Below are 26,026 nucleotides of genomic sequence, written 5' to 3' on the forward strand. Positions count from 1 at the left end.
AATCGACAGTGTGGATCAAAGTCTAGCCTCTGAAGAGTCAGTGGTATGCCAAAATTAGCACACTCAAAACAAAAATTATCATACGCTACAGCGCCATCAGCAGTTGGGAAAACAAATGTTGTCTTGGGGCACAGTTTTCCTTTCAGAGAACTGTAACTTTCATTAGGATTTTCAGTTTTCCATGGACACACTTTTGTAGAAGTTCTGGATCTGCTTAATACCCCACATTTGACTCCATAAAACTGGAATAAAACACCGCATCAACATACAGATTAACAAAGGTGCGTGGACCCGTGCAAGCTTTTGTCGATTATAATTATTATCAGACTTAAGATGTGGAATTGGATGTAATATTCATGAATTCAAATTTCAATAACATGTAGTAAATAAATATCTAATAAAAAATTGTTCACAATTTTGCTCATTTTTGCGTAAGTCGCCCTTAGTTGTTCTATATGGTTATGGTATGTGCTGTGTTCATTCTGACGAGCAAGAGAAGAATAACGCAATATGAGGGAATTTTTACTGCTGTTGTTAGTCTGCTGTTTACGTAAAACTTTATTTAAATTAATTATCACTCATTTGGTTCATATAAAGCGGCTGTTCTGTTTTGTTGTGCTTCCAGGGCGACCGCACATAATCGTCATCACCAATTTCGTCCAAATTTATGGTACATACAGGGCTTGGACAGTAAAGAAATGGCAAATGTGTTGTAGAAAAAACAGCATTGTTGGCGTGGGTTGGAAGAGGCATGAAACATTGATGTTAGTGTAGTTTACAGCCAGCAGTGGGCACAGCGGGATAGCTGCAGAGCAGTAATCTGGAAACTTTCCCAGTTTTTCTTTATTTGCCGGCCGGAGTGGCCGAGCGGTTCTAGGCGCTACAGTCCGGAACCGCGAGACCGCTACGGTCGCAAGTTCGAATCCTGCCTCGGGCATCGATGTGTGTGATGTCCTAAGGTTAGTTAGGTTTAAGTAGTTCTAAGTTCTAGGGGACTGATGACCTCAGATGTTAAGTCCCATAGTGCTCAGAGCCATTTGAACCATTTTTTTCTTTATTTTCAATTCCTGCATTAACTACACGACAAATAAATAAAAAAGTTGAACAAAGTAAACGACCCGTATGCTGTAACTATTGCTGGAAAAGTATTGCCAGTTGACTACATATTTCTATAAGAGGAGTAATGGCTCTTTTGAACTGGATATTAGTAAAACTGGATGCGTACTTGGTAAAATATAGTGTAAGCTTTCTATAAACAAAATTGTCCATATGCGGGAGAAATCTGAATACATTTATTTCAAAAACTTTCTCCTCATTTAATGCATACTTTACATATCGTACTCAGTTGCTGAGCAAAACTGACTTGGTTCGCCCTGTATTGCACATGTGAACAGTGTCGCAAAATAAAACTGTAAATACGATAATGGTTGAAGCTGAAAAAACGATTTAAAATTTATACCATAGCTGGGATTCGAATGTGGATCTCCTACTTACTTGGCAGATTACACCCCCATACCAGTATAGGTAACAAAGCTGTATAGACTGCCCTTGTCCAATACCCTCACTAACACGATCTTCAGGTTAAGGTAACAGCTGCAGTGAAGTATACAGGCGAAACAGGACACAGTGCTGCAACAGATAACGATCTTAAAGTACTGCACAATTTTGAGAACATTTACAAAATGGACGTATTGGAGCAAATTGAGATATTCATCCTTGTTCAAAAGCGCGAAAATGAGATCCTAAACGAAATTACAAATTTCAAGAACTCACATTTCTTCACCAATTTCAATTCAATACTGTTAAAATGGAAAATACGGAACGATTAACAATATCTATAATTCTGTGTTCCAGTACCAATTAGTTTTTATGCTGTCGATATTAACATCAAATTGTCACAGGCTCTCTTATTGTAACATATTTTGCGCCCAACATCACAGATGTATCAGCAAGACAAGGAGTTATAAGGTGAATCGAAACAACTTCTCTTTTGACCGCCATCTTCTTTCCAGCGCACAGGAGAGTTGATTGTGATGATGGGTTCCAAGCGCCCTTCGCAAATTTACCTACAATCGTGAACAATATCTAATAAGCCTAGTAATGGTTGTAACTGAACATACCACAAGAAGACAGCCATTTGATTTTGAGAAAGTGAGTGATTTCTTAATTTGTTTATACGTACAGCATACTAACAAACGGAAAAATATTCCAGTATTCTCTCATATTAGGATATCCTTCTCTTTGTCCGTAGGATGGCAGTAGCCTAGGCTAAGACCGTTTGTAATTAACGGCGTCAGTATCTATGTGTACTTGTTTTTGAAATGCAATTGTTGCCTGAAGATGCTGTTTGTGGTTCGAAACGTGTTGCTTTTTTAAATAATCTAAGTACTGTGACTAGTAACAGTCTCTCAAAACTCTTTTCAAATTTTAGAAACAACCACGGCATAAAAAAACCCTGGAGAACCGATTAACTTAAGTCTATAAGGCAAGTCTTCCGGTCCAGACTGTACATGAATTACATCTTTTTCGGAATATGCTGATGAAATAGTTTCATTTTTAGCGAAGTCGCGGATATCACACCAATACACAAGAAAGGAAACAGAAGTAATCCGCTGAACCATAGTCCCACTGACACCGATTTACAATAGGATTTTGGAACATAGTGTGCTCGAACATTTTGAAATGCCTCGAAGAAAACGATCGGATGGCCCATTGCCAGCAGACATCAATAAAATATTGTTCTTTTGAAACACAACTGGCTCTTTATTTACACGAACTAATTACTGCTGTCAACAGATCATCTCTCGTTCATTCAATCTTTCTTCATTTCTAGAAGCCTTCTGACAGTGTCGCAAAGGTCACAGTTCGTAGTAATTGACGGAAAGTTATCGAGTGAAACAGAAGCGATATTTCCCCCAACGAAGTGTTATACGCATTTTACAGTTCCTAATATATGTAAACGATATGGGAGCCAACCTGAGCAATCCTATTGCAGATGATGCCTTTTATGAAAGTCATTAGAAAATCGAAACCTATTGCAGAATAACTTACATAAGGCATTTTTATGGCGCTAAAAGTGGCAGCTGACACTAAATATGAAAAAGTGTGAGGTCCTGCACATGAGTAGTAGAAACAATCAGCTAATTTCTGTTACAAAATGAAAAACATAAATTTAAAGGTTGCTGACTCAACTGAATACATAGGAATCGCGACTACTAACAACTTAAATTGGAAAGAAAACATAGAAATGGGGATGGGGAACTAATGAGTGCGTTTTGTTGGCCGTAGGCTTACAAGATGCAACGGATCCACCTGAGAGACTGCTTGCACTATGCTTGTCCGTCCTCTCCTCACGTAGTGCTGCGCGGTAACGGATACTTACCAGATAAGAATGACGAGGGATATCAAAAATGTTCATAGAAGGGCAGCTCATTTTCTGTTACCGTGGGATAGGGGACGGGGTGCCACAGATATGATACGCGCTTAGGAATGAATTGAAACAAGGCGTTTTTCGGTATGGCGTGATCTTTTTTACGAAATTTTACATCAGCAACTTTGTCCTATGGATGCGAAAATATTTTACTGTCGCCGACCTACATATGGAGAAATAGCCATCATAATAAAATGAGTGAATCAGAACTGGCACGGAAAAATCTACGTGTTAATTTTCCTATGTACTACTGGAGAGTGGAAACGGTAGAGAAATTGACTGAAAGTTGTTGTATGTAAATGTGGCTTCAGAGAACTCAGTTAGATGTTGACAGTGGTCCATCCACCTGCTGTGACAGTCGGTGTGGTGTCACCGCAAGGCACCACACTTGCTAGGTTGTAGGCTTCACATCGGCCGCGGTCCGTCAGTACACATCGGACCCGCGGGTCGCCACTGTCGACGCTAGCAGACCGAGCGCCGCCACTCGGCTGGTCTTAAGAGCGAAGCTAGCACACTGGCCAGTTCTACAGACGACTTTAATAGTAATGGTTCACTTGTTATAGCTTCGGAAGTCTCATATGCAGAGACGCTAGTTAGGATAGCCTTCAGCTAAGTCAGTAGCTACAACCTAGCCAGGCGCCACATACAGTTTATGCATTGACAATTGATCTACATGTGTGAAGCAATCAGAATTGTAAAGAAGTGTTCGCAGTTCAGTCTATAACTGCACTTGTAAATGTTATTGTACAAAGTCAAGGTCGACGTTCACCGCTGATGCTGAATTAAAGCTAAGTATTTAATTCTGTTCCTGCCTACTAACTTTCTAGTCACCTAAGATGTTCCAGATACATCTCTTCAAGTATAGTTCATTGATCCTCACGTCACCCTACGTGATCAACGCGTGCAATTAATGGCTTCACCTCGTGATCATACTAAGAGTCAAACTGCGTGATTCAGCCGGGTCACCCTTTTTCCATGAGACCCATAGTCCTGCCTCATACATAACAGTCGGCGAAAACGGTGTCGGGCCAACTGAAGCTATCGATATTGTACATCGGCTTTGTCCCGTGACGTAGTGATGTCTTCACATATGCCGTTAATACATGCACAAACAGAGATGGAACAGAACGGTGACAATTGTATGTTATTTTTTTGGGATGCAGGTGTGGTGACAGACCGATCCGTAGCGCAGCCACAGGTCTAGGTTAGGTTGTAAGGTGACATTTTCATTGAGAATTAGTCATACTAACGAATGATCGTCGTGTTACGAGAATAACCGTAGCGTGAACCCGAACCCCACCGACATTTTTTCTGATGTTGTTTAGGGATATTTCAGGAGTATTTCGATGTAACGCACCCATGTTTTAAGGTAGCTCGATGGAGTCTATGTTATTTAGTGAAAAAGTGTATAGTATGCAACCACCAAAATGAAGAGAAAGGCAACAGTCATCAGAAAGATGCGAAACTATTGTGGCGTGGTTGGTGTCAGTGGTGGAACGGCTCGGCCAATCGCCGCTGTTCCGCTCTTTCATTGCTCCGAGTGCCCCTTCACACGAGACGCACATCGGCCATCGGTCCACCAGTAAGACTATCCATACTAATGTCTGTAACTGTGAACGTACAGCTAACGCTGCTGGAAAAAATCGAGGCAGAGCGCCGCTTTAATGAATGCAAGGTAGAGGGCGAAATATGAAGTCACTGTAGTACTGTTGTTATCAGCGGATAGCCTGATTCAGTGGAACATTTTTTATTTCGAACATGACACACGATGCTTACCGTCGACAGTGCACTGTAGTGTAGATCTTTTCAGTACAAGACAAATACCTAACATTAAGGTGACAGACGCGGTAACGGGAGGGAGGGGAATGGAGGGCAAGAAATCAAACGAAATGCAATTGGCGTATTACGAGCGTTCGTATATTATTGGTTGCTTACGCCAAAGTATTCAGAAAATGTCCCTGGACAAATCTGGAAATTTTGTCGATGTGAGACAGTGTTCACCCTGCGTAATTCTTTTTAATACTGGTATCTTACGATAACGGATTTAGATTAATGGTTTATTACGGCTTTTTGTTGACGCCAGGAGTCACAGTAGACGGTTCTATCGAAAGATTTTCAACACTTCGAAGGTCTCTCACTCAGTCAATCTAGGTACTGGACACCGTCAGACAGTGTTATCTGCAGGCGAAGTGTCGGATTCATGTGCGGCTCGTTCCTTCGTGTGTACGAGACATGGGAAGTAGCGCATCACTTCCTTATCCTGACACCACTGTAACAAAGTCTGCTGAGCAGACTCGTCTTTTTGATTCGTAGCTTTTTTTTCCTATTTCAGATTTTATTTTCCAGTGATCATCCAACTTTACTGGTACATTAATGAGAACATTTCATGCGAGTAATTCTTCTAATACACTGGAATTAATAACAAAAATGATTTAATTTCAGATCTAAATGGTGCTTTTCATATTCATGTTAATGATATAAAGATAGAGGGGTGGACAAAAATATGGGTTCACAGAAAACAACACATTAGCATGTCTAATGCGGTGTAGGAAAACATTCGCGTCGAAACAGTTACCAGTCCAGAATGAGATTTTCACTCTGCGCTGATATGAAACTTCTTGGCAGATTAAAACTGTGTGACGGTCCAGAGGCTCATAAATCTTGAAATTAGAATCGCCGTGTCTCCGTAATATCCTTTCTTCCAGGAGTGCTACTTGTACAAGTTTCGCAGAAGAGCTTCTGTGAAGTTTGGAAGGTAGGAGACAAGGTTCTGGCAGAACTGAAGCTGTGATGACGGGTCGTGAGTCGTGCTTGGATAGCTCAGTTGGTAGAGCACTTGTTCGCGGAAGGCAAAGGTCCAGAGTTCGAGTGTGGGAGCGGCACACAGTTTTAATCTGCCAGGAAGTTTCAGCTTCCAGTCGTTTCGGAATGGATAAATACAGGTTCCATATGGTTTTCTAGGGAATGTTACAACACTCTTCCTGAAAAATAGCGGCAGGTCCGTGTAATGATGATGAAAGTCGAGATGATCACACACCCTAGTTTTTAAAGTAGACCGCGATGGCTTAATAATATTGATATCTGGTGACTGCTGTGGCCAAGGGCTATGCCATAGTTCATCCTGGTGCTCACGAAACCAATCTTTGGCAGTAATGCGGCCTTGCAGAGTAACCATGTGGCCCTTGACGTACTACGATATGGCTGGTCAGATCATCACCGAAACCCCGTCATGCATCACTCTCGGGACATAAACTACGCCATAAGTTGGAAAGAGCGTGAAACACGACTCATGCGACCAAATGACTGTCTTCCATTGCTCCACAGCCCACGTTATAAGGCTTTGGCACCATGTTTTCTTGACACGGACATTTGCTTCACTGATGAGAAGTTTTGGAATTGAAGCTAGCCCTTTGATTCCCCAACTATGTTACTTCCTTAGGAAGTTTATTTATTTATTTGTGCTGACATGGTTCGCAAGTGCGATATTAAGTTCTGCAATGACTTTTGAAGCTTATTTCCGACACAATGTCCTCACAACTACACGGGACACTGTTCTCACCACGTATGACACTTGTAGTGTGGTGAGGACGCTACACAGCCACCGTTCGTGGCCAAACACAACAACAGAATCTCCAAGCTCGGCCGGTATCTTCATTTATGTTCAAGCATGCGTTCCTCGCGGTGTTTTCATATTTTTGTCCAACCCCTGTATGTATTAATGCCTACTAACAAAATATCTTAATTTTACTATTTCCATTCCCTACTTTAGCCCATATGCTTGTCTGCATTGAGCTTCTTCTTCCTCCTTGTAGAAAGAGTAAAAGGCTTGTCTGGCTCCAGTGTCCCAAAAGGCACTTTAGCAAGGAGCCCTGTGCTCTCTGCTGTACTCCACGTGTTCCAAGCCAAGATCTTAGCGTCTGGAAAAGTTTCAAGGCCACCATAGTCAACGTGGTTGCCAAAGTAAGCCATCCAAACACAGCTTCAACATCACAAGTAAACTGCATTCGTAGTCCACGAAACACATTAGGACCACCCATCAGTTGTTGTTTATTAAACTGTCCAGCGAGATCAATTTCAGTCGCCCTAGTGTCTTGCAAATAGATGCACTGCGCCGCCAGCGACGACGATATGTACGTCGAAGAGGCATTGCTGCTATCAAATTATTCGGCTTAAAAAATACCTGTTAATCGTCTGAGATAAGGAACAGCACATATCACGTAAGCGCTCTCAAATTAAGTTCTGTATGAATTACACAAAAATATTCAGTTTCAGAATGTTGCTTTCTTTTGAAAATAATTCTGCAGATCCAGTGTTCCCGTCAGTAACATGAAGGATAACTGACTGTGTTTGAACGAATAAACTCTTATCCTGTGCGGAACATGTAATAAACTTTTCTACGGCAATTTTCATTGAATTATGACTGTAAGCATCGTACTAGACAATAATAAAAAAATAGTTCGCAGTTTTAATGCTCCCTAGACAGGACGAAGTTGTGGGGGAGATTGGTAAAACTGGAGCCTCAGTCTTCCCACAGTAAACTGACAAGAAAAAAAAAGAAAAGAAATCGCAGCACCAACAAATAAATAATGTAGAGTAATTAAATTTCTGGTATATGTTCGTCTAGGTAACATATCTAAGTGTTGCTCTTGGTCGATCAAGACGAACAGTTAATACTGTTTGCTGATGACGCTAGAATTGCCGTCCGATAATGTCCCAAATGTGCTCGATTGGAAGCAGATCTGGTGATCGAGCAGACCAAGGCAAAATGTCGACTCTCTGTAGAGTATGTTGGGTTACAACAGCGATATGTGGGCGAACGTTATCGTGTTGGAAAGCACTACCTCGAATGATGTTCGTGAATGGGAGCACAGGATGTCGAATCACCAGACTGACGTACAAATTTGTAGTCAGACTGCGTGGAATGGCCACGACACTGCTCCTTCTATCATACGAAATCGCACCACAGACCGTAACTCACGTGTAGGTCGAATGTGTTTAGCACGCCTTCGACTGGCCTCCTTGTATCCAACAGACGGCCATCACTGTCACCGAGGCAGAGCCAGCTTTCATCAGAACACACAACAGACCTCCACCCTGTCCTCCAATGACATCTCGCTGAAGTAGCAATTGGCGGTGGTCTATGGACAGGCTCGTTGCTGTCCGTGAAGTAACCGATTTGTAACAGTTGGTTGCTTCACTGTGGCTCCAAATACTGCTCAAATTGCTAATGCAGACGCAGTACAATGCGCTAGGACGATACACGGAAGGCCATGCTCTTCCCTGTCGATACTGCCGCGTGAATGTCGGGAGCCCGGTCTTCCTGAGGCCGTACATTGCCGTGACCACCACTGGCAACAATAATGCACAGTGAGTACATACCTTCCAGGTCTTCCTACAGTATCACTGAACGAACATACAGCTTCTCATGGCTCTATTACATCATGCTCGTGTATTTAAAACAAACCTGTTTTGCATTGTCGTTGTGGTGCTACCAGCGCCATTCTTAAATGACTAAGTAGATATCATCTTTCAAATGTGGAAACACGCCTACCTTTTCGGTTTGTGTCGCACAATTCCTTCCCGGTGTCTCATTTTTTTCCCGCGACTGTATATGAAGCTCGAGGTGAGCCGGTGATAGGGTGATGGGCTTCCGGGGCTTCCGTGCCACCTGTTGTCGCCCCTGCAATGTCAGGGGGTGCTTCTGGAGTGGCCTGCGCCGACAGGTTTGTGCGGCGCGTGGCTGCAGACTTTCTCCGCGAAAGCGAAAACGCCGCCTCCCTCCCTGCCTCATCCCCACCTCTCTCTCTCTCTCTCTCTCTCTCTCTCTCTCCCTCCCTTCCCTTCCCTTTCCTTCCCAGAGTATCGCTTCTCACGCGGCTTCGCCTGCCCGTCACGCAACCCGCACAACTACCTGCAGGCAGCCTCTCCTGGCTCAGCCTTTCTTCGTAGGGAGATTTGAGGTAAACAGTACTGGACATTAAAACTGCGGCACCACAAACGGTTGCAACTGACGAAATTTTACTTATTTCGTGTTTACAGTACAGTCGCAAGAATACGTGATTGAATTTATAAGTAGTTTGAGGATATGCAGTGTGAAAAATTTAGTACACAGTGCAGCAACTTCTCGCAGCAGCAACTTTTCTAACACAGTAGAGCTCACCTTGGATCAGAGATATGGGTACGTCGTTTCATGCTGCTTCAAATTCACGCCAGAGTTCAACAACTGCAGAGGACAGCCAGTGGGGCGTGCAGTCTCGCGCAACCCATGACCAGACACAGTCAGGCGTTATGAGTCGTCGAGAATGTGGTCGCTGGGGCAACAGTCGAATTCCCACTTTATCGATGCAGCTCAGGACAAAATGGAGAAAGTGAGTTGTTGTGTTATCTTGTTGAAAGACGGGGCACAGCCACTGGAGCTGACACGCTATAAATGCAAACGTCTGCTGTTTAAAGTGACTACAGTGACTGCATTGTGTGCCCAGTTGCACCTCCTACCATCACGCCTGGTGCTGCGATCGTGTGATGATAACGAATGCAGTCGGACAAAGTTCGTTCTGCTCGGAGCATCGACGTATACAGCCGTCCATCGTGATGGTGTGCACAGGACCTGGAATCGTTTGATAACACGGCGCGGTGCTGCTCCTCTGTGTTTTGCTGTCGTTGGGCGGATCACTGGCAGTGTTCCTCCCTTTGTTGCCACCGAGGGAAGTGGCGCAGAGCTCAGGACAGTGGCCTCCCGTGCGGCCATCCAGCCATTCTGATGTACTTTTTCCGTAATTTCCCTAAATCGCTCCAGGAAAGTACAGGACGGGTCCTTTGAACCCGCATTGCCGATTCTTACAAGAATCCGAACCTGTGTTCCGTTGCTAATGACTTCGATGTCGACGAGACGTTAAATCCTGATTTCCCCCCCCCCCCCCCTTCCTTTTTCTGTCTTCTGCCGCATCAGGGGAATCTGCAACAGTGATCGCCATGCTGACAGTCCATGTTCGTCCAGATATCGTCATACTATTCATAAGGGTGCTTGTCTTGCCGCAAACAAACCTTTCCTGACCCAAGGTATATGACGTGTCCGTAGCACCGCCTAGCGAACGATATGTCTGTCCTCTCGGGCGCTAGTCGCTCGAGGTCGATGAGATCGTGCCGTTGTGTGCGGCCATATCGATTCGATATTCGTGTAAAAGTCGTGGCTTCTTGACCAACGCCGGCAGCAGTATCGCGGAACGATTAACTCCAGTCAGGACAGACGATACTGTCTCTATTGAACTGCGACACGCGTTGCTAGACTATTCTCTTTCTTATGCGAAGCATAGCACGATCTAGTCACAAACGACTGCCAGCCAAGTGCTATTTCTGAATGAGAAACGCGCTGCGTCACCTTTTCGATGTACAAAATGTAAACGGCGTTACTGCTGCAAAAGTTGTCCGGTTTTACATAAATTCTAATCATGTCGATATCCAAAAACGTAATACGCTTGACACCATTTCCGTCTGTGTTGCATACCGTCTTTACGCTGCTCAAGGCTTAATGCCCGGCAACAAAAATAACATAAATTTTTATTTGTGGGACTTCCACAAATGCTCTCCGATATGTTCATATGTTAAAGGTAAACAAACCCGCCATAGTTGCAAAATACTGTTATAGACCGAAGTCTTACGCGACAGAATTCTCTATACACGGTTTCGGGTCTTAGCGCCTTCATGAAGTGCATCTGAAGTCTGAAGTACATTAAATCAACAGTTGTAACTTACTGCGTTAAACAGAAAATTACAGATTAACAGTTGGAAACTAAAATGTCAGACGAAACTGTTGTTTTACTTCACATTTCAGACACACATGATGATTGGGTTAAAATCCCGAAACCATGGTAGTGTATAGCGACTTCTGTCGTGTAAGACTTCGGTCAATAAAACTATTTTACAACTGTGGCGGATTTAATTACTATGAACATATTAAAAATAACGTCTGGGTGCGTGCGAAACCGGCTGGTTCAACGAACCTTTGCAGTAGTAGAAATTTAAGTTGACATATTCATCTGGTTGGGCACAACGGCCTCAGTAAGTTTGAGGAAAGGTATCATTCCACCTGGCTGTATTTTGAAATCGTAATATATTCAGCTCTTCTAATTTCGGGCATGGCCCATTTTCCTTGCATCTAAAGCAGACGTGGATACGTCGCTTTCGTCCCTTCATACAAAAATCGCTTCCCATGCTTAATCGCGGATATCACAGTCGTCAAAACGCATCGTCTACGTTTGCATACATATTTCTGCAAGCTATCGAATCACGTGTAGTGGAGGCTAGCATGTACAACTATAAGTCACTTCCTTTGCTGTTTCACTCGCAAATGGGGCGAAGGAAAAACGATTATCTATATGCCTCACATGAGCCTTTCTCTAACTTTGTCTTTGTCGTTCTTATGCGAAATGTACACTGGTGGCAGTAGAATCGTTTTGCAATCAGCCGCAAATTTCTGTTCTCTAAACTTTCTCAGTAGTGTTTCGCAAACAGAAGGTCGTCTTCCCTCCAGGGATTCCTATTTGCGTTCAAGAAGAATGTGCGTAACGCTTGCATATTGACAGAACGAAGCGGCAAGAAATCCAGCGCGCGCCTCTGAATTTCTTCGATGTCTTCCGTTACTCCGACCTAGTGAGGATCCCAAACAGTCGAGCCGTACTCACGAATTGGTAACACTGGTATTCTATACTCGGTCTCCTTTGGAGATGAGCTGAAATTTTCTAAATCGCTACCAATAAACTGAAGTCGACTATTCATCTCCCCCCACTGCCGTCCTTACGTACTTGTTCCGTTTCATATCGCTTTGCAAGATTACACATGGGTATTTAATCGATGCGAGTTTGTCAAGCTGCTTGCCACTAAAACTGTAATCGAACATTACAAGGTTGTTTTTTCTAGCCATGTGCGCTAACTTATATTTTTCTACGTTTACATCCCGCGATGAATACCCACGAAACACACCTGTGAACGATCATGCATGGCACTTGATTTTTGCTTGACGACACGAGAACAATATATCCGCATGGAAGAACTAGAAAATGGGCTGTCGTGTCCGGCCCACTCGTCCTTGCCTAGGTATCTGTTATCTCGGATAGCTAGTCAACGAGTCAAGCAAATCTTATTAATGGAGTGTATTACAGTATACTGAATTGACAATACTTAACTTTGCCTTTCCACAAAGAGGTGCCGCAAATAATTGACGCCATGCAAATAATCAATATCCTTTGGTATATACGATTTAAATAGTTCATAAGTCACAGCTAAAGCGTTGGATCACGGCCCGTCTTCTAGCGCGGCCACGGCTACCTGGAGCGACGCTTATGTTCTCTTCGTATAGGGGCCGCTCCTGTGGTGGTGTCGTCCAAGTCAGCGTTCTATTGGCGGACGTCGTCTCACAGCCTTCTCTGCTGTTAAGTTCCAGGATGTAGCATCGGCAATGCCGTAAGTAGGGAGTGGCTGAATAAAATACAATTTTAAATAAAGCCCGGTGCATTTACGTGTTTCCCCACATTTACATCGTAATTTTCTCAGCTGTCAGTTCCAGTATCGAACTGAAAGACATTCTACACATGTCCGCTGTTCTGCTTTATACAATATACGTATTACATATTGGGGAAGAAGCCATCTATTACAGGCTGTCTATAAAGTCTGGGTGCAGAGGGAATTGTAATAAATAATAGTTAACCACATTTTAGACACTTTAATGTTTATAAATAATATTTTCATCATGATATCCGTGCTTTTCAATGCATAATTCGAAGCGCTTTGCAAGATTAGGGTGAAGTTGATGGAATAGGTCTGAACTGCCGTCGATTTTAGCACACTGACTGCTAATGCGTTTCATTGGTTGGTTTAAATTTGTAATCATCATCGAGAAAACTTTGTCTTTCAGCATACCCCAGGAAAAGAAATCAAGGGGACCACACCACATGACCTCCCAATCCACTGTCAATCAGCCAATCTCTAACACAGCTGCAGGAAAATGCGGAGGGCCCCACCCTGCTGAAACCAGTCTGGAAGTCCCTCATCCAAACGTTCAACTTGAGGCATCAATTTGTCTCTCAGCATGTTCAGATAAGTCTCACCCGTTACACGTTCAACAAAGAAGGAATTTCCTAGTACATGTGGTTTCCACAAACCACACCATCACATTTTGGCAGCCCTGTTGTTTTGATGGACTCATCCAATGTGGACTGCCTTGAGATCAGTATCGAAGATTTTGTGTGTTCATTTCACCATTGACATAAAACATAGCTTCACCACTAAACAACACACATCGTTTTTAGTAAAATTGACATTTTCATCCGATATATCTGTAAACAATAGCCGTGCGGGATTAGCCGAGCGGTCTAAGGCGGTGCAGTCATGGACTGTGCGGTTGGCCGCGCGAAGGTTCGAGTCCTCCCTCGGGCATGGGTGTGTGTGTTTGTCCTTGGGATAATTTAGGTTAAGTAGTGTGTAAGCTTAAGAGACTGATGACCTTAGCAATTAAGTCCCATAAGATTTCACACACATTTGAACATTTTGTAAACAATTCACACATATGCATGCGTCTATCAGGGTCATGTTCATTTAAGTGGTGTAATATCTGTAACTTGCACGGATGAAACCTCTCCTCTGCCAGAATTTTGTGGGTGGTTGACCTTGAAACACCCAACTCCGTGGATGTCCGATGAAGCGATTTCCAACACAAACTTTGACGAAGACAGCCTCTTTCGTTTCGTCTGAAGTCTTTGGTCGTCCGGAAAGGGGTCTTGTCCAACACAGTGTCTGTTTCTTTAACTTGGTGATTACTTTCCCGACGGCAGGAAAACAAATAGGTCGATGAAGAGGGAGTCGAAAGTCAAATTCTTCCGCGATTTTGCGATACGACCATCCTTCTCATCCACTTAAAGAGTATCAATGTCTTTAGACACAGCCATCATTCAATCTGGAAGAACAATTATTAGAATTATTACAGTTTATTTTATTATTACTTATTTATTAATATTTACAGCGTATAGGATATTTCTTACAGTTTATTATAATCCCCATATGTACCCAGCCTTTGTGTACACCCTATACACTATACCATAACACTTCTAATACATCTTTCTTTTGCTTCAATCTCTTCTGATTCTGCCGCTGTCGCTAGTTTATCTTTAAACACTCGTGAAAAATTATTATTCAGCATAGTTAAGTAATGTAGTCCACACCACAGGTTTCTTTGAAACCCACCAATGTAGTGACAGTAATGGTAGAAAGACATGAGCATGTCTTTGCTTGCGTTCAGTCTATTCCACGGATACAAGGAAAAGACAGGATACAGTTGTCGCTCCGTATTCTCATTTATTTTGCGACAAATGAAAATTACCCTGCGGCAGAGATGAAAATTGCTCGAGTGAGTGCCTGTCAATGACAAACAAATACCTTACGAGTAAAGACTTAAGGTGTATTTAACTTCAGAAAGCTAAACAAGAAGAGTTATGCCAGAACTATGTGGGATGTACATACACTCCGATGAGCATCTGAAGATGATCAGGGATATATCGAGAACTCTCGCCGCTCTCATTCAGGCCCTCTGTCAAATCTGGGTGTTGGGCGCGTATCTTCTAGCACGGTACTGCCATCACTTGCGGGCAAGTCTTACGGCGGTCCGCTTTTCCGTTACACGTTCTCTACTGGCGTCAAAATTAAGGCCTCTAACTCAGCGTGGTTGGGACGGCATATCCAGCAGCGTCGCTGTCCTCTCAATTTTCTAATACACTCTTTACGCGGTGGATATCTTGTCGACCAAGTCCGCAAATACAATGGTCTGTTCTGCGTTGTCCATAATTCCACGTGTTCCTAATTTGAAGTCGTTGCCTCTTCAGGAAGAAAAGTGGGGCGTGACTTGGGCAGTCGAACAGTACACTATCAAGTGTCCCTCGTTTGCTAGATATCCGATATCCGCTTTCGACAGGCTTTTCTCTATATGGTTTAAATATGGCCCATGGCCTGCCAAAAAAAATGTCTTGTTGGTTTTATGTATAAATACTGGACCACACACGAAACCCTGCGGTCATTTCTTGGTCGCCCCTATTGTAACGAATATGTCTGTGGACATAAGTTATGCAAGTCTATCCTTCCGATAACGACACAGCAGTTGTGGACACTCCAGCCCCTCAACGCTGTGGCGTCCCGTTTTCACTACTGTGGACGACCTTCCCTGGCGAGACGCACCACACGTTATTAACGAAGGGACCCGCAATGTCGTCCATTATTCCCTACACATAGACGCAGGTTGATGAGCGTACAAGATGGAGCTAGGCTTGGTTTATTGCTTTTCTGTGGGTTTTCATTTGCTGAAACCAATTCATAACAAACTATCTTTTGTATCTCGTCAGTTCCTGGAACACCAGCTTCTCAAATGCGTTACCAACAAGGTCTACGGGTGTGGAAGACTTGGGATGTGTCAATTCGTCTTTAAGTGATTCAGCCTGCTTCCATTCTGAACGGAATCCTCCTAGCTGACTACATTTGTTACATATTTTTGTCAGAGTGCGCAACCAGCGTCCTCTTGTTGTTTCGTCTCGCCGTTGTTTTTATTGTCTTTGTCCTGGTAGCATGTGGGGAATTTGTCGCTAACCTTGGCATTTATTTCTTGCCTCATTAGAAAATTTAGTTCTGAATCTCTGAGTTCCATTTAATAACACCAAACGAGATAACAGAATGAATGTGACCAAAGTAAACAACCTTTCGCGTTCCAGTTGTGGAATACTCACACCTGTAACACAACCGTGAGAAAAGAACTGCCTCTCATTTAATTGAGCGGCAGGAGAGACTCATTAAAGAACACAAGTGGCCGGATGTCCATAGTGTTGATAATATAAATGATATTAATAGTGCTTTCCTCAACACACTTCTTATACTTTTCTCAAAACATACTTCCCGTTAGGAAGTGGTATTGAACACAGGCTACTACAACAGGCAATCTCGGTGGACTGATATGGGATATGGTATGGCATAAGGATATTATGTTGAATAAAGTGGGTACTATATCAAATATTCACAACTGAACTAATGTAGGCCGTTACAAACAGTACTGTAAGGGTCTTACAAATGTCATTAGGAAGAAAAGCAGCAAACAGGATAGCTAATCCTCAGCATAAAATTAAAACCTGTGTGTGAAGGAAGTGTCTCGCCATCAATACGAGGTCGAAGAGATAAAATCAGTATGCAGGAGAAATGTTATTGTTACTGGAGAGTCAGATATATGTACAATATTTAACAATATTAACAATAACTTTCCGATTGTTATTGTAATAGTTGTCTTCAGTCCGAAGACTGGTTTGATGCAGCTCTCCACGCTCCTCTGTCTTGTGCAAGTCTCTTCATCTTAGAATAACAGCTGCAACTTACATTCTTCTGAATCTGCTTACTGTTCTTCATCTCTTCGTATCTGTTTACCCCACACACTTCCCTAGAATACTGAACTGGATTATCGCGTGTGTGTCGCGAATGAATAGCGTGCAGTATTGAGTGTATGGCTACGGGTATACCGTTGCACAAGGAGTTCCAGTAAAAGAGTAACCTACCGTCAGGCAGTAGTCTTCAAAGTTTTGTAACAGAATTTAACAGGCAGGAGACCTGAAGTGGTATTTAAGAGCCCTACCCATTAAGTAAGGTTGTATCGACAGTAAGTAAGCTGATGCTGTTCTGCAAAGAAATTTAGACTGAAGATGGAATGCTATTTCTCTGAGAAACGTTTTGAAAGGTATTTGCTTAATATTTCATATCTTTTCTTTCTGTAATTTGTATTAGATAAAAGTCCTCATAGATAAACGTATTATCTTCCAAGACCATAACAGTTCAACTAATATTATCATTTAATTGGTGTAATTTTCCGTGTAGCAGAACGTGCTGCGTTCTGACTGGTAAAATAGTTTCAGTCCAATCGTAAGCCTGGCCAAATATTTCGTTTTATTGAGCAGACGTCGGTATGGCTTAACTAAAACCTTTTCTAAAGCCTAGAAACACAGTATGAAACTGGCTACCTCCATCCATAGCACTCATGATATCGTGTGATCTGAAAATTATTTTATTTGATGATACGATAAATTTAATAAATATTTTATGAGTGATATTTGACTGCCCTTCCACGTAAATTTTCGCAAGATTTTAAAGAGATTAAAGAGGCAGATATTCCCGCGAGGACAGTGCGTGCTATGAAACACAACTTAGATAGCCTGAAAAACGAATCTGTCAATTTCTTTACAAATTACAACTGTCAAACAAAGTAAAGCACTTAGAAGAAGGAACAGCGGAGCACATATACCGAGGAATTAAAAAATGCATATATGAAGCAGCTTTTGAACCAATGCGGAAGCGAAAAGAAGAAAGCAAGCGGCCCTCACAATGACATACTCAAAGCACTGAAGAAAAAGTGAACCTAAAATGGACGTTCTATAATAATTTATTGAGAACATGGGACAAGCATGATAGAGCCTTGTGTGTTAGAACGAATATAGAAGTAAAAAAGGACACTTGCAAAAGGAAAAAAGAAATCTAGAAAGTAGATTCATGTACGGGGGACACAGAAGTGGCGGCAGCATGGAAAATGGTTGCATAGCTGAGGGAAGAAGTAATAGAAAGAACAAACCTACCGATTTTCAGCTGGTACAGCAGGGGAAGCATTCTAATGGCCTGCTGACATATGAAAGGCTAGAATACCAGGAAATAAAGAGACAGATACGGGAGAACCAGGAGGGTGAAGAGACAGAAATAATAACTACGAAATAGGTACAGAAGGCAGTTAAACACATGAAAATTGGAAAATCATCATGATCTGGAAATGTACTAGCAGAATAAGTGAGGTACGGCCCAAGCATTCTATATGAATATCAAAGCAAGCTCTTTATATGTGTGTGGTTTGGGGAGGAAATTCCAGCAGAGCGGAATTTAGCGCATCTAACACGCATACGCAAAGAAGGAAGCAATAAAGTGTGCAGCAGTTATACTCGCATTAGTGTCAAAAGTTGAGTTATCAGGCTGTTCGGGTTGTAGTGGAAGATTATAAAATCTAGAATGGAGGAGACTATAAATGAAGTGAAAGGGTAAAGTGACTTTAGAAGTGACAGGTCATGTGTAGATAACGTCTTTACCCTAAGACAGATCATAGAGAAGCGATTGGAAAGGAGTCTAAGCAATCATCTGGTCGTCATAGATCTATACAAAGCATATTAAAGAGTGTTACTAAAGCCATTGTTAGAGGTGCTATAATCAGGGGAATTGTTAAAAATTTATATGAGAAGTATCGTAACAAGTCGGTAGAATATGTCATTAAAGTGGGGAAAGAAATTTCTAGAGAGGCCTGTAGAATAACTAAAGGTCTGAAGCAAGGATCCTGTGTGTCTACCTTATTGTTCAAGATATATGTCCAGACATCACTGGATATGTGGTGTAGAAACTGCATGGCCATGGAGACTGGAACAGGGAACTGCTGTAAGTACATACCTTACTGGCTGATGATCAGGTCGTTGCAGCAAACGATGAAGAAAATGTATCTTACACCTTTAGGAAGTTGTTGGAAGAGTACAAAAGTGAGGTTTGAAAATTAATTTTGAGAAGACTGAATATCTCTGTCGCGAAGAAGAGGGAAATAACGTGGACGTTGGCCAACATCTTGTTAAAGTATGTAAAGAATTTCCCTACGTAGTATCCTATGACGTGCTTGAAGATGTGACAGAGGTATCGAACAATCGATAAGGCAGGGAAGAGCGACTATTTAAAAATTAAACTCTATATTTTTTCCTTCAAAAATAAGTTTGAAGGTTAAAATGCATTTAAGCAAATCCATCGTTGAACAATAACAAGCTAAGGGAGTGAGTGCTGGGAGCTTACAAAAAAAATGGTTCAAATGGCTCTGAGCACTATGGGACTTAACATCTGTGGTCATCTGTCCCCTAGAACTTAGAACTACTTAAACCTAAATAACCTAAGGACACCACACACATCCATGCCCGAGGCAGGATTCGAACCTGCGACCGTAGCGGTCACGCGGATCCAGACTGAAGTGCCTAGAACCGCACGGCCACACCGGCCGGCTGGGAGCTTACAGAAAGTAATAAAAATAGTGTAAAAGCTTTAGAAATTGACCACTTAAGAACAGCATGTAGAATTTCCCGACTTGATCACGTAAAAAATGAGGAAATAAGAGAAAGGACGAAGACACATTATGGTATTACGAATGGAACAAAAGAAATACAGCTAGGATGGTTGGTGGAAGTCAAAAGAATGGAAGAAGACAAATGTCCCAAGAGAATGCTTTCATAGAAAGCTCTTACAAGAGGTGGAATCCCTTGGAAAGTGTGGCTAAGTGGTATCGAAGGAGCGATGGAGATTAAGAGGTACAGAAGAGGTTGAGGAAGAAGGGCGAGATCGAGGCCTTTGGCGACAGAGATGCAGGCTGCAGCGACAACTACAGGACCCTCGCAACAAGAAGAAAATAGTTTTAGGGTTCCAATCGCGGTTTCTTGATTTCATCGTTGTGTAAATGATCAGCCAGGACTAGTGTCTAATCTACTGTTTTACTCAGATCATGTTTCAGTACGTATTCATGTTATATAAGTATACAAAACGCTATCAGCAACTTTAAGTTTTGCGGGATCGTGAGCCGCTGCGCGAGTATCAATTAAGTGCCAGTGAATGATATTCAGTCTCACTTAAACGAACATATCGAACAACAAGTATTACGAGTGTAACATCTGAACAACTTTCACCTCAAAATGGTTTTTTAATTGCGCTAGCAGTTACATTGTGGAGCACCCTTACCTGTGGATAAAAAGTTTGCGGTTAACTTTCCACATCAAATTCAGATAAAACATCAAGCCTTCGATGAGTATCTCCATCCTAAGTCTAAACCCCACACGATGACTCTGGAGGCAGTCCTTGAAAGCTTGGAAAGACAACCGAGAACTTTTAATCCAATATCTCCATTCCGAAATTCATTGTAGCCACCTTATACTCATAATCATCGTGTAAGAGTGCTATTGCCATCGCTGAGCAGTCCACGGCGCAGAACCACCCATTAATTATGTACGGGGTAGTTGACCTTATCCCTAGAGCGAAGGTGTACACCAGGACAATTTGGAAATTTGTGGTAAGGACTATGGGACCAAATTGCTGATGTCATCGGCCCCTGGGCTGACGCACTACTTAATCTAACTTAAGCTAAGGACAACACACACACACACACACACACACACACACACACACACACACACACACATGCCCGAGGGAGGACTCGAACCTCCGACGGAGGGAGCCGCGCGAACCGTGACAAGACAGCCCAGACTACACGGTTACCCCGCGCGGCTGTACACCAGGACGCACAAGCCAAATGGACAGATAATTAGGGAAAGCGACAAGATGATGGTGAATGTGACGCACATATCGTAAGACAGAGAGGGAGACGCACAACCGCAGTTTCCGGACAACTCGTGCATAGTCTTGCACTTCGAGAAGGTGTATTCCGTCATCTGACACAATTTATGACTTACTTCTGTACTGGGCAGTAACGTTGGTGTGACGCAACTGCGACAGCCGAGTCACGGACAGGCCCCGGCAGTTAGGGAACATAAGCCAATGCCGTTTGACATGCAGTGAAGCGTTACATCACATGACGTCGCATCTAGGTCGTATCCCTAGCTTCTACGCCCGTTTACCGAACGCTACACGACGCTGAAGCAAATGTTTGCGCTGCGAGCGTGCCGGCGCCTTGCTTCTGTATTAACGAGACAAGCGGATCGTTACTCCGCCTCAAAGGGGGCGGCCTATCTGGCCACGCACTGTTACCCCGGTCCAGGCGTCCTCAGCAGTCACATTTAACTTCAGACCAGGCGTTTCCGTCCTTACAACGCACGCTTTCAGGTCCACTAACTCGAAAGTTTCAACCGGAAGTGAGAAAATTCCAAACTTTCCTTTACTTTGCTGACGATGTTAAAAAATTCAAGAGAGGGTATTTTTTAAATTACTTTATTTTTCAGCCAACTTTCATTAGGTCAAAAACCGACAACAGTTGTTGAACGTGAGGTGCCCCATCTTCTGTGCAGTTATGACATCGCAGCAGAAACATTTTTCCTACAACTTCGAACAATCTCGAAGTTGAAACTTCCTGAAAGATTAAAACTGTGTGCCGGACCAAGACTCGAACTCGGGACCTTTGCCTTCCGCGGGGAAGTGCTCTACCAACTGAGCTACCCAAGCACCACTCACGCCCCGTCCTCACAGCTTTACTTCTGCCAGTATGTCGTCTCCTACCTTCCAAAATTTACAGAAACTCTCCTGCGAACCCAGGAGCACTTGCCAGCGAAAGGCAAAGGTCCCGAGTTCGAGTCTCGGTCCGGCACACAGTTTTAATCTGCCAGGAAGTTTCGTATCAGCGCACTCTCCGCTGCAGAGTGAAAATCTGATTCTGGAACCTCGAAGTTGTTGGAACAAAGTCAGAAGTCAGGTAGAATATTATTCAGTGGAGGCCCTGTTTATGCGCGACAAGTGTGTCATACGCAAGGCGACACACATGAGCCCAACAAGAGGATCAGATGGTGTGAGCGACTGGCCGCGGAAAAGGACCTCCCCTTCCTGTTCGTCTTCCGCGGAATAGCTGTCGCAGATGTTTACAAACAGATGTGTAAAGTAAGCTGTAGAGTCCTCACATTGGAACCCCACGCTATAAGCCGTCTGCTCCGAGCCCTATACTACTGTACTTTCCTGTCTGGTGGTATTATCGTGTCACACGTCGCATTATAAGATATCCTTGAATTTACAGTTGACCTTTATTATCGCTTATACTTCGTGCTACTGACTGTTGTCTATAGTTACCAACCACTGTTTTCACTGACATTTCTTTTCGTCGACATGCTTACACAGGAAAACGGCTCACGAAATTTTCTCTTTGATACTGTTGCAATACTATTCACTTGTTAGTTAATAATTAGTTAGTTAACTATTCCAGATATATGAGACTAAATACATCACACGCAACAGTATAATATGTGCAAGGGTTTTCAATGTCACTAGCCTCATGTGGGCGCTCAACTGAGTCAATCGTAACAGGCAGAAATTTGCGCCAGACATACCGCTTGACGTGAGTGGTCGTCTCAAACTATTTATTTCTGACAACAAGGTAGGTTAATCAAACAATCTTCATTCGCGGCGACTAGCGACAAGACGTCCTCGCATACTTGCAACCCGCCATTGGGCCGGGCACGTCTGCACAAAGATAGGGCCCGTGTAGTCCTGTCACTTGTTGAGGTCCGTAAAACTGACACGCACGTAACAACTCATACAAGGCACATCCCAACTGTGAGAAGGATTCAAGAAGATAATTAGCATAGAACTGGCGATAGCGTAGGTGGCGTCAGAGACGAATTAATCCTTCTAATAGGAAGGTCCAAACAATCGAGAAAGTGCTTGTCACCATCCAGCTAGATATAAAATATGGTCAAACCCTTGATCTGTGTCGCTCCATACATCTTAGTACGTGGATAAAACGTAATATCCAGGGAGAAAAGGGAAATCGGAGTCAGTGCAGAAGGGTTCGTGCACTGAATGAGGGCTAACATCACTCTCGTCAGTCTCTATGCCAGACCCACATTCCAGGTGATGTTCATCTGTATAAAGCAGATTGCACTGGAGACATAGCGGGGAGTCTGCCACATGTAGGGAATGTAGTCTCTGCCAATTCATACGAGCTGTCTGAAAAGAGTAGTGAGACTGACAACACGGCAACCGATCTGGCAACGCTGTGCTGTTCTACTCGTGTAGACCAGCCTGTCCATCCTTTCCAAATGTTAAGCCCTAATTTCCGTTCCGTGTAGCCATTACGTGTTTTTTGGGAAAACCGAGAGTGAAGATGTGTTTTTATTGTGTGGTACAAAGATGGAACAGCGAAACGTAGAGGAACGTTATGCCATCAAGTCGTATGTTGAACTTGGGGAATCTGCGAGTGTCACCTATAAAAAGTTGAAACAGACCTGTGGGGGGGGGGGGGGGGGGGGGTACATTTCTTATCAAGGTCACAAGTCTTTCGCCAGCACGTCGAGAACAATTTGAAGGCAAACTCCACTCAGGGGGACCTTCAGCTTCAAAACGACGAAAACGTCGAGCGTGTATATCCTCTTGTGAATTTTTTCCTCCTCCTGGACAAACTGTCAACCTTGTGATTTACAAAGGCTCAGGGAAAGGATGAGTAACGAATGATACCGGATATTCCATAGGAGTGGCGGTGCATCATAACAATACCCCATGTCACACGGCCACGTCCGTCACGAAATTTTTGACCTCAAAAGGTAGTGCTATCGTTCGACAGCTCCCCTTGTTCATTTGATCTTAGTCCTTGTGACATTTTTCTATTCCTGAAATTGATAAATGCCCTAAAAGGATGTCATTTTCGGAGGCGTGGAAGTGCGAGACCCAAAGAAGGCCCCGCTGTTGACAATGGGTGTGCCCAATTTTCCGCCGTATGGCTAATCACAGTGCCACAGGATCCCAATGCTGCAATCGCCATCTCTGCTGGCGCTCCCAACGACAGCGCGAATACGCATGCCACGCCTTGGCCGAGACCCCCATATCCCACTTTCACTGCCCGAACTGAAGGTCACTCGCCTTATGCAGGATCCTTTCAGAAGCTACATCGTCCACAATTTTCACGTAAACCACGATACTCACTATGGAGACGCGAATCTGTACTGGCTAATGCTAACCGATGCAAACATAAGCACGCAAAAATTACTCAATTTCCAAAGTCTTTGCTAGTGTACACTCGGACTTAAAATTCAACTACGATGTCGATTTTCGTTGTGAAAATGTCGTGGTGTGTCGAAGGAAGTTCGGAGACGACCGTAAATCACAACAGGGCCCGTGCGCTATCGCACAGGGGCGTAAACAGAATATATATATATATATATATATATATATATATATATATATATATATATATATATATATATATATATATGCTAAAAGTGTTCAAGAGGTTGTAAATTTGGGTCGTGTGGGAGCGTGCGCGGATGGCCAAGGATAAGGTGATCGCTGGCGTTAATTGGGAGATCTGAGTTCGAGTCACGATCCGGCACAGGTTTTCATCTGTTGCTACTGATTCACCACGTTTCGGAATGTTGGTAATGTGTTTGAAGACCCTTGAATAGTATATGTATTGCTGCTATATCACGTAAGCTGTCTGTTAGTCTATTCCAACTTTCAGACTGAAAGCGGATATTTCATTTCAGTAGACAGATACATTATCTTCCAGTCTACCCACGTCGTTAAGCTTTTACACGTTCATATCTCCAAAATGAACCTCAGAATGTTACTAAGTAGCACCACTCACGAGTACTGTGCAACACATAACATAACATAACACGCCAACGCTCTACGAATGCTGGCCTACGACGACCTACGGACGCCGACTGACCACTTAAAAAGCTCTAACATCGCACCTAGAGTGTGATTCCGTGATGATGTTACAAGTCTTCGGGCATGATGGAGAAGGGTGAATTTATCAGCCTGAGGTAGGGAACCTGGGCCGGAAACGACCGAGTCCAGAGTTATAAGCGAAAATCTTCCCGATTCCTCTGACAGTGAAATACAGATACCGGTACAGTTGTTTCTAAGACTCTACGGCAGGCAAATTTAAGAGGGGGTAGTGTGGACCAAAGCAAGGAAAGGTGTCAAGTAACCGTGCATTTTAAAATGCATACCGTAAGAGCTGTGTACTTGTTCATATTCGATACGAAGAAGTACGTCTTTTCTAGTGCAGGCTGTTGGGTTGCCATATTTTTGGCGGAGGTAGTGTGGACCAAAATAAGAAAAAAGTCGAGTAAAGATGGGCTCTAAACCGAACACGTTAAGAGCTATGAGCGCTTATTCAGTAGAAGAGATGTGTTTCACAATAGCGAAGATGAGCAAGTGCATTTTGGAACCCATATTTACTGGACATGTTTTCTTCCTCTGGTCCACACAACCCCCTCCAAAAATATGGACAGCAAAAAGGTTACAAAAGAAGAAATTATTTCACAGTATCGAAGATAAACAAGTGCTAGCAGCTCTTAAAGTATGCATTTGGGACCAATGTTTACTGCAGGTTTTTGTCTTGTTTTGGTCCATACAACCAGTCCAGAGCAGCCGGTCAAGCCATTCGAGCGCGGGATGCTCGTACGAGGGCAAAGAAAGTCTGCTGAGGTTGCTCCCTCCATTCAAAGCGGACGTATTGACATCTGACGGACTTCCGCGGAACTACTTGCACCGTGCAGCTCGAGTGGGCACAGGCGCCACGCACGGACCTCTAGTAGTGAAGGGCACGTCCAGAGACGACGGCTCTCATCTGCCGTTCTGCCACATCACATCGTCACACCTTACTGTGCTGATCACTTGGGTCAGTGGTGGAGTGTCACGTAACATCACGGTACCAGGTTTGTTCCGTGTACAGCACTCCAAAGCGATCAGAGGCTCACTGACATTTTCTCCTGTTAGCTTACACTGAAATGCTAGTAACAAGTTGTGGTGTTATCCCTTAAATGAAAATTAGTTCCGACGTATTTTCGCTTGATACACACCCAC

General features: G+C 43.3%; 1 protein-coding gene across 1 annotated transcript in view; it reads left to right on the plus strand.

Annotated features, from left to right (window-relative positions):
* Window positions 1-26,026, plus strand: part of LOC126270168 (uncharacterized) — a 342,447-nt gene that overhangs the window by 145,310 nt on the left and 171,111 nt on the right. The window lies entirely within an intron of this gene.

This window comes from Schistocerca gregaria, chromosome 1 (assembly GCF_023897955.1).
Source record: "Schistocerca gregaria isolate iqSchGreg1 chromosome 1, iqSchGreg1.2, whole genome shotgun sequence".
Classification (NCBI taxonomy): domain Eukaryota; kingdom Metazoa; phylum Arthropoda; class Insecta; order Orthoptera; family Acrididae; genus Schistocerca; species Schistocerca gregaria.